Below are 11,298 nucleotides of genomic sequence, written 5' to 3' on the forward strand. Positions count from 1 at the left end.
GCTCGTCCGAACCGACAATCACCCCGGTGTAATAGAAGAAGTCAACGAGCTTCGCGCTCGAGTAGTGGCTTTAGAGAATATGGTGCAAGGGTTACAAACACCAACAAATAACGAAGTATTAATTCATAATTTCAATTTTATTGAATAAATACTCCGTAAAAGTTATGTAATTTCTAAAGTCTTTAGGGATTATTCAGTTCTAGTTTCAACCGTAAATCAAATGAGTTTAATTTAATATTAACTCATTAAATCTATGTTACATCTGAAGAAAATATGCACATATATATTTTCATAAAGACTGTAATAAAATTCTGTTGTACAAAATATTAATTGTGAATTTTTTTTTTAACGGGTAGGTAATACCCGAGAGATATATAAATTCACAATTAATATATTACATTTTTCGAATCTGATTAAGCAAATCATCAACTATACTCCCAAAATCTCACAACAATATACATTCTTGTATAGAAATCAAAACAACCATTCTCACCCAAATTTGATTACGCATTCTGATTTTGACAAATCAAAATCCAAGTCATGATTTAACAGAAGACATCACTCTTAGATTCCTACATCTTTCAAAGCTATACTTTGACTTCAAAACCGTGTTAGAACATCATATGTATATTAACGATTACAAACTGTGTTCAAACTCTCCGAAGTTTTCGAAGACACTTCAAACAATGAACAATCGAGATGATGATCCAACCACATATTACCCACATTTATGTACCTAAAAAGCTCTCGAAGCCAAAGTCATAGTTCGACGCGTATCCGTGTCAGACCCTTTGGCATTTATTAACTAAAATGACTTTTCAATTCCTTTTCAAAGTAGACAGTTTTGTCACAGCTCCAGCAAGTCAACTTCGACTTTTCAGTCGGACTAGTCTTATTATAACCTCGATAGATACGTTGCCCTTTCGTCATTGTTACTGGGGACCTTTCATATCTCGCCACCTTAGCAATAAACTTACCAACAACTTCAATTATCTTTGACTTTTCGAAAAATCATTATATTTATTGAAATCACATCATTAACTCATTCGCATCTTGTAACGAGAATTGTCATACGAATCATCGAAAAACAGTAACCAGTATTTTGAAATCTCGCAGCATGTCTACGCCAACAGTTATATGTGTACGTAAAACGTCTATCTCCTGGACTTACATACTTTGAATGTGAAGTTCTGAAAAATATTTTGAACTGCAAACTAGTTCTTGAAATGCTGACGAAGCATCAAAAACTGTAAACGATCTTAACAGTAAAAAGTTTGATGACAAAGAATAGTAAGGTGGTAAAGCTGAGAAAAAGAGAAGGTTTGGAACTGGAAAACGGATTGAACAGACTATGAAGGAGGCTGTGGACAAATCACAAAGACTAAATCTGATTTAAAGAATCCAAATGATTCAGTGCCTGCTAAAGTCATTAACGAATACCTTACTCTTTATTCTAAACCTTTACAGACAAATCTTCATCATCATCCATCAATATTAGAAATTCTAAGATATTATCATATCTTTCATTATAAATATCCGCGATATTTCTAAAGATATTTTCACAACTAATCTTATCTGAAGTCATTTATCTCTTTGTGCTATCAGTGTTACATCATATAAGAAACTATTAGTTTCTATATTCTATAAACTTTCGAGTTTAAATTATGAATGTTTTGAAGTAGTGTTGGGAACTGAAGCATGAGTTAGTATAATATAATGACACTTGATCAACGTGATTATATTACAGTAAGTCATGCTGAGTTTCTAATGGGACATGACGATTCACAGACCATGCCGTCATCATGTTCCATGTTACACGACTCTTGTATTCTATTTAATCTCTAAAAATATCAAGAATATATTTTCTTGATGATTCGGTCTTTTCAGGGTATTCTGGTAAATTAACAAATCAAGATCGTGCCATTACCATTTCCTTCTTAGAACATTAACTATGTTCATTCTGAAATTCATATCTGCGAATACTGGACCATTACAAACGTTGCTTAATCGCAAGAAGAAGAAACGAAAGGACAAAACTCTAAAATAGAAATTGGAGTATAAATCGTAGCAAATAGAAGGGAGCATTAACTTGGATGTCAATGATTATAGAAGACAAAAGCAGGGGCTTTGAAATATAAGGGAAGATATAAAACCCAACAACCACCCAAAAATTATAAACCGTATATATCGATGCATATAGCAATATAAAGACACGGAAGAACTAAAAACACTATAAAACCGAGAGTATAGTAGAAGTAAATAGATTCTTCCCGAGGCAGATGAAAAAGAAGAACGACAGATATGAAAGTGAGGAGTATATCGAGAATTAGTACTGGATGAAGCATATTGACAAATACTTTAAAATATGAGTTGAGGGAGAAAGAATAGAAGGTGTGAGTTGTAAGGAAACGAAGGAGGTGGATTTATAGTGAAATACCCGACAGAGAAATCAAGATGGATTATCGTATTAATTCGAAGAGAATCATAATCTCCTTAATCACCGAAGCATCAAATCCAACATAGATTACAAAGATTTTCTTTAAATTCGGAGATCAATTGTGATGACGTCAAAAGATATGACGAATCACTATAATCTTATTTCCTTCATTTACGATAACTTCCCTCATACGCTTTGAGTAATCGAATTATTTTATCCATACTTCTTAGACATGATAAAACTTCATAATCGTCATAATAACATTCTCATTGTTATCCATAACGACCTCTATCAAATTTCGGGGACGAAATTTCTTTAACGGGTAGGCACTGTGACGACCCGGAAATTTCTGACTAAATTTAAACTTTATCTTTATATTATTCTGACACGATAAGCAATGTTTGTTAAGTTAAATCTCAAGGATTTTAAACTATGTTTATACATTCATTTAAACCTAGACCAAATTCCAATGATTCACGAACCATTAAATGAACATATATGAATATGTATGTATATGTGTATATGTTATAAATTGAAAATGTTAACAAAGTATTTAAACGTATAATGCTTTATATGAACGTATTTGTTTCAATATGATTATCGACGAAATTAAAAAAAAAATATATTAAATGATTGAATTATCAGAAACATTGAATTATGATTAAAAGTCTCTGTTGAGAGGTCTACTATGATTTGAGAAAATCTATTCTTCTTAACGATATTCGGAATAATTTGTAAAGCTATTTATAAATAAAAATAAAAAGCGTCATTTACGAAAGTTAGACAAAAGCTAGTGGAGAATTGGTTTCCATAATATTCTATTAATCTATTTTCAAATGTACAAAAATGTTTTCAGTTTAAAAAGAACTTTATTATTAAAACGTATATAACTTTTATAAATATCTAGAATTACTTTTGACAACTCATTACTTAACCAGTATAATAAATATAACGATATTTATATTTTATTTCATTAAATATATATATAACGATTTAAATTAATATTATATATATTTATACGTGTATTATACATACATAGTTTTTATACTTTTACTATACTTTTACTATACTTTAACTTTACCTTTACTTTACTTTTACTTTACTTTAACTTTAATAATGCATACTTTAATAATTCACTTTAATAATTCATACTTTAATAATTCACTTTAAAAACTTTAATAATTCATACTTTAATAATTCATAGTTTAATAATTCATACTTTAATAATTCACTTTAATAATTCATACTTTAATAATTCACTTTAATAATTCATACTTTAATAATTCACTTTAATAATTCAAAAATCTATTATAAATAGAATTCAATAGGTTTCATTATTTCATAGAAACTTGAAAATATATTTCTCTAAACTCTCTCAATCGATTTACATACATACATACATACATATATATATATATATATATATATATATATATATATATATATATATATATATATATATATATATACTTGCTCTGTATTATTTCAAGATATTATTAGTATACATAAAATATTACGACGGAGTGATGTCCGAGTGATTTCAAAATAGTTTTTTTAATGAGTCGAAGCTAAGAAAATTATAGGTTATAACTATGGAGGTGATGGGTATGGTTCATGGGTATGCTCGTGAGGTCAATCTAGTGTTTATCATCTCCGTTGCGTCTACGTACTTTCCTGCAATATTGAATCTCAATATTGATACGTGAGCACTCATAACTTAACTTTTATATATCAATAGTGTATCTTTGACTAGTGCTCGAGTATATAGGATTATGCATGCTTGTACATTCGATATTGTCCTTAGATAGGTTTGTTGAATCCTGAATTAGATACATATGCTACTGAGATAGGGTATATGATATGCATGTCATTGGAAAGCTAGCGAAAAATTAAGAACTTTTCATTCAGATATCGAATGGTTTCGATGAACGGATTTGAAGTTATAGTCAACTGAATTTTAGTATTATTGTTAAAATGATTATTATTACTATCGTCGTTATTATTTTAATAGAAATATCATTGTTATTATAAAATATCATTATTACTATTATGTTAGTATTATCATTTTATCATAATAACATTTTTAGTAAATATAAATATTGTTATTTTTTTATAGAATAATAATAATTATTATTACAAAATAATACAACTTTTACTTATTATTATTATGATCAATATTATTTTATCAAATAAATAGGGGATACAAAGATATTTTTCACCACGCGTAATATAATTACATTAATAATACTTATCACTATAGTTTTACGATATTAAGTGAACTTTATAAATTTTACTACTTAAGATATATAAAAGTATATTTTATCATATATAAACGTTAATATAAATTTTTATTAATAAATGACTTTTATTATTATAAAATCTAATAAATATATTTAAATATATAAAACGACTATAGTTAAGTTATATAATAAACACGTATAAATTTTAGAAGTCATTTTGGGTCAAGTTGAGTTTTGTTGACTTTTGCATATTAGTCTCGAGCATTAGGATTGTGGTACACTATGACTTGACCAAAAATTGTTAGACAAATATTGACCAACATATAAATATATATAATTAATATAGGTTCGTGAATCCGAGGCCAACCTTGCACTTGTTAAATGACGTTATATGTATTTTTACTACGAAATACAGTATGGTGAGTTTCATTACTCCCCTTTTATATATAATTTTGGGCTGAGAATACATGCGATGTTTTATAAATGTTTTACGAAATAGGCACAAGTACTAAAACTAATTCTATGTGGGTTTAAACCCGAAATATACCCTTAGCTTGGTAACATTAAACTACTTGTCTATGTACAGTAGGCGCGAATCCTAAAGATAGATCTATTGGGCCTGACAAACCCCATCCTGACTATGGGATGCTTTAGTACTTCGAGGTTATTTTAAACACACCTGATCTGGTGTACTTCAGAGGGTAAAACATGAACGTTAAGGCTTGTTACCGGGTGCCTACAATTTATAGAATACTCTTATACACTTGCGAGTGTACATATATTTATAAACGGAAATCTTGTGGTCTATTAATATATTGAAATGATTGTTATGATAAACCTATGAACTCACCAACCTTTTGGTTGACACTTTAAAGCATGTTTATTCTCAGGAATTAAAGAAATCTTCCGCTGTGCATTAGCTCATTTTAAGGATATTACTTGGAGTCATTCATGGCATATTTTGAAAGACGTTGCATTCGAGTCATTGAGTTCATCAAGATTATTATTATGTCAATTATAGTTGGATGTATTATGAAATGGTGTGCATGCCGTCAACTTTCGTTGTAAAGAAAGTTTGTCTTTTAAAAACGAATGCAATGTTTGTAAAATGTATCATATAGAGGTCAAAATACCTCGCGATGTAATCAACCATTGTGAATCGTTTATAATGTATATGAACGGGTCCTTTCACATGGCCGCATTGGTTGGGTGGACGAACTACCAAAAGTTTTGTGGGCGCATAGAACCACACCCAAAGCAAGCACTGGTGAGACTCCGTTCAGTTTGGTCTATGGATCAGAAGCTGTTGTACCCACAGAAATTGGGGTGCCAACGTTCTGCATACAGAATTTTGACGAACAAAATAACTCAGAAGCTTTGCGGGAAAATCTTAATTTGCTTGAAGAACGCAGACTCTCTGCAGTGGTGAACAAAGCCAATAATAAGCAGAAAATTGCAAAGTACTACAATCAGCGCGTGCGTTCGCGCTCTTATAAATGCGGGGACTTAGTTTGGCGTCAGAATGACGCAAGTCATGCGGAGGATACTAGGAAACTGGGCCCCCGTTGGGAAGGTCCATACAAGGTAGCAAAAGCAAGCAACACCGGGGCATACCATCTCGAGACATTAGATGGAAAACCTGTGAAACGCACTTAGCACGCGACGTTGTTGAAAAAATGTTATATGTAGCTGGATGGACCTGATCACTCCAATTTATTTTAGCACATTATTTTTTCTATGTATTTTTCGTCCGTTTGGATGTGTCGTGGTTGTAATCATGATTAATTGTTGAGTCCCCACATAATTAAGGATTTAATTATGACAAAACTGTATTTTACTTGCACTAAAATGTTATGTGCAGTCAGCACAAGTTTGTTCATGTATAGACAGCAGATATTTCTGTGTCGATTGTTTAGTTTGCTGCTCAGTCTACCAGCACAAGGTAGACAGTGTTCTTCAATCAGCACATGATGTGTACTCAGCTAATCAAGAACATGAAGTGGCTCAGCAATGAAGAACCAACACAGTTGGAATACAGCTTACTACACAAGACAGCTATGCTCTATTATAAGCATAGTAGTTTCCCAAGTGGTCTACATCAATGGTACTATTCAACAGCAGTCAAAGACAAAGTTGAACAGAAAAGGACACGCGTCGGCGGCTGACAAGTGACCTTACAAGACCACGTGGGAATGCAGAAGTTTAACGCATGTGCAGACATGGGTTATACTTTGTCATCACCTAGGGAACAAAACATTCTATTTGCTTAATCAAATAGTGGTGCCAAACCGAATTGGGGTGTCCCTGCAAATAGCTACCAAAGAGGAAAGAAGAGAGCATGCTCTCTGATGTAGTTGTCTCAACAAGTACAGACATCCTATGTACCAGTGGACAATAGAACCATTACACGGTTAATAGGACTACTATAAATTGTTGTATCCACTATTGTAACAACTAGTGGTGTGGGTTTATTTTTATAGAGTCAAAATGTGTAATAGCTGTTAGTTTACCTCTTAGCTATAATCTAGGTAATCTGTATCAACCAACTATCATTCCGCCAAGGATAGTTGTGATTCTTTGTGATTCAATCAATAAAGAATAACTGTTGAAAATTACCTGTGACTCTACTTATTTTCATGCTTGAATACTAATCGAGTTTAACTGTTAAGTTATCTTAAAAGAAATTGTATTCACCCCCCCCCCCTTCTATAATACTCCTGTTGTTATCAAGGGACCAACAACTGGTATCAGAGCTTCAGTCTTGATAATTAATATCTTGGATCTGAATTCTCTCATGGCTGCATATTCTAATACAGCTTACCTTGAAAATGGCTCATCCAATAGACCACCCAAATTTGATGAAGATGAATATGAAACTTGGAAGGCAAGATTCATGCTTCACCTTGAGTCTATTGACCCACTCATGCCTGGTATTGCCACAGATGGTCCATTTGTGCCTACTGAGACTATTGGTAGTGCACCAGCTACAGCTAACACTCCTGCTGTTCCTGGCAGAGAGGTTACTCTCACCCCTTCTAGATGGGATGCTGAGGATAAATGTCGTGTTGGACTTGACCCTAAGATCAGAACCTTGTTAGCTATAACTTTGCCTAACCCACTGTTCAAACTGATTAAGGGAAAAGAAAATGCCAAGCTTATGTTGGACTATCTAGATGTTACCTATGAGGGTATGGGAGAAGTTAGGCAGAACAGAATGATTGCTTTAAAATGTGAATATGAAATGTTCTTTGCCTACAAGAATGAAACCCTTAAGCAAACCTTCATTAGGTTTAACTCCTTGATTGCTGACCTAATCACTTTGAATGTCACCTATACTGAGTTTGAACAAGTAAACAAATTCATAGATTCACTGCCGACTAAATGGAAATCTATTACTGGCCCTTTAAGAACTACTCAGACCCTAAAGAACTTTAACATGTCTTCTCTTTACAGTTCACTTTGGAACCATGAGAAGGCAGAGGCTAAATTTGAACTTAACTTGAAAGAAAACATTAGGTCTTCTCCCACCACTTCAAAATCTTCTAAAATAGATGATACTGCTCTTATTGCTGCTGCTAAAAAGAAAGCTCAAAAGGATTTACTGGTTCAAAAGTTGTAGGCAGAAGAAGAGTTAGTTGAGAGTAATGTGGATAGTGGTACTGGGTCTGAAGAAAGCAGTGACGATGAAAGTGATGCAGAAGGGTTTGCTGAAGGTATGGCTTTGCTGGCTAGGCAGTTCAAAAGGTTCAATCGTAATGGAACCAGCAAGTCATACAAAGGGAGTAAGAAACCGAGTGCTAGGTATGGCAGCAAGTCAGTCAAGGGTCTTAAATCTGAGTGTTATAATTGTAGGAAGGTTGGACATTTTGCTGCTGAATGCATGTCCAGGAAACCTTCAACTTCACATGCTAACTCTTTCTCAAAAGCTGACAAGTACAAGAACAAGTATAAAGCTATGAAAGCTCAGATGAAGGAAAGTGCTAAGACTAATAAGAAGGGTAAAAAGCCAGAAAAGGTTCTTGTTGCTGAGCATCATGATTGGGATGAAACCAGCTCGTCGTCTTCCTCTGATAGTGATACTGATGATGATGGTGCTGGTTATGCTCCAGAAAAGAAGCTGTGTTTAATGGCTAAGGAGGTCAAGGAGTCTGATGAGGATGATAGTGGTAGTAAGTTTTTGGCTGATATGAGGGAAGCTGATCAAAAAAGAGATTCTCCTCAATGGAAAACTGAATTGATGTATAAGGTTGATAATTTTCGAACTTATACTGATGATGAAAAGGCCGAAATGTTTGACTACCTAAGAGTTGACTTATGTAGATGCAGCAAACGTGAAGAAGTTTTGAAAACTGACAACAAATCTTTAAATGAGAAACTTAAATGCAAAAATGATGAAATTAAAATCTTGAAAGATGATATTTCCAAACTTGAAAAATAAAACTTTGCTTTAAGGTCTCTTCACGTTGAGGCAGCAGAAGTTAAGAACCAGCTGGATAATCTTAAAAGGGTTGTCGCTTCGTGGTGTACATCTGCTCAACGCACAGCAAAGTGTGTTAACGAGCAGGTGCCTGCCCAAGTTGAAGCTTTCTTTGCTGGTGACTATGCTGCTGCTATTGCAGAAGTTACTTTCATGGACCCAATTCTTGAAACAGATCCTGAAGCTGTCTTGCCAAATACTTTTGCCAAGATAGTTAAGGGTAAAAAGGTCTTGACAAATAAGTTTGTTAGACCTACTGTGTCCCCACCACCTGCCATGAAAGAAATTTTGGAGGATAAAGTTAAAGCAAGAGAAGCTAGTACCTGAATTGATGAGACTACTGACCCCTAAAGCATCTACTACATGACTCCAAAAGAAAGATGTATCAAAAGAGAAATCATTGAAAATAATCTTAGAAAAATTAAACCAACTGATTCCCCTTCGTGTTCGAGTTCCAATTATGCTGAGCCAGCTGATGACAAACTTACTGGTCCACCAGTAGCTGCCGACAAGCCAGTCAAATGTAATACTGGCAAGTCCAAGGCAGCAGGAAAAACTTCTTCTAGCTCATCAGCTTCAGTAGACAAGCCAGTAACTTCCCACGCTGGCTCGTCAAATGATAAAGGCAAAGCAATACGTCATGACTATGGTACTGGTTCCAAGAAGAAAGCTGCCCTTAAGGGAAAAGCAAAAGTGGACTCGAATGAAGAGCTGTCTATCACTGAGATTATGACAGTCAAGCTTGACCAGCTAATTGAGGCTGTAACCAAACATCGCCCTGATCCCCTTTACAATGTGTATGACCCATCACCGATACCAAATGTGAGAAAATGCTACAAATGTGGCAGCAAGTTTCACTTAGCCAACCGGTGTCCTTTTACCCCAACCCCATCTGCTGCTGCTTCTTCAAGCAAACCAGCAGACAGGAAGAGATCATCAAAGATGACCCTTCCAGAACCCATCCTTGGATGGGTTCCCAAAAAGAACTAATCTCTTAGCTACTGTGCAGGGCATTCAAAACAAGCAAATCTGGTATCTCGATAGTGGTTGTTCGAGACATATGACCGGATGTAAGTCCCTGCTAATGGACTATCAAGAAAAATATGGTCCAGTTGTTTCGTATGGAGATAATTCGTTGGGTTACACAAAGGGTTTTGGTACTTTGACTAATGGGAATGTCACATTCTCAAATGTTGCATATGTCATTGAGCTTAAACATAATTTACTCAGCATACGCCAACTGACAAGTAAGAACAAGATAGTCCAATTCAGAAGGAAAATTGGCACTATTTTTAATAAGACAGGGAAGCCACTACTGACTGCAAAACGTCATGAAAACATGTATCAAATTGACATGAACACAGCAGTCACAACAACTGATACTTGTTTCTATTCGAAGGCGGCAGATAACCTGAAATGGTTATGGCACAAGAGACTCTCACATCTCAACTTCAAAGATATTCACAAATTATCCAGTAGAAGTTTGGTGTCTGGGCTACCCACCATGTCTTATGTAAAGGACAGACTGTGTCCTGGTTCTGAAAAAGGAAAACATCACCATGCCTCATTCAAATCAAAGCAAATCTCATCTGTTGAGAAACCATTTCATTTACTTCATATAGATCTTTTTGGTCCTGTTAATGTGGCCAGCTGTAGTGGGAAGAAGTATACACTGGTTATTGTTGATGAGTATTCCAGATACACCTGGATATTCTTTTTGAAGCAAAAGAGTGAAGCTGCTGATGAAATTATCAATTTTATCAAAAGAATGGAGCTTTTAAATGGGCAACTGGTGAAACAGCTAAGAAGTGATCATGGTACAGAATTCAGAAATGCTACATTAGAAGAATTTTGTGCTGATGAAGGTATTTCACAGAACTTTTCTGCTGTGAGAACACCTCAACAGAATGGTGTTGCAGAAAGGAGAAACAGAACTCTCATTGAAGCAACAAGATCTATGTTAGCTGAGTCTGGGCTGAAAAATTCATATTGGGCAGAAGCTGTGAAAACTGCATGTTTTACCCAGAATAGATCTTTAATAGTGAAAAGACATCAGAAAACTGCTTATGAAGTCCTCAAAGGAAGAAAACCCTCAATCTCATTTCTTCATATATTTGTGTAGCATCCCGTTCATATCGATTATA

This window comes from Rutidosis leptorrhynchoides, chromosome 3 (genome assembly GCF_046630445.1).
Source record: "Rutidosis leptorrhynchoides isolate AG116_Rl617_1_P2 chromosome 3, CSIRO_AGI_Rlap_v1, whole genome shotgun sequence".
NCBI classification, from domain to species: domain Eukaryota; kingdom Viridiplantae; phylum Streptophyta; class Magnoliopsida; order Asterales; family Asteraceae; genus Rutidosis; species Rutidosis leptorrhynchoides.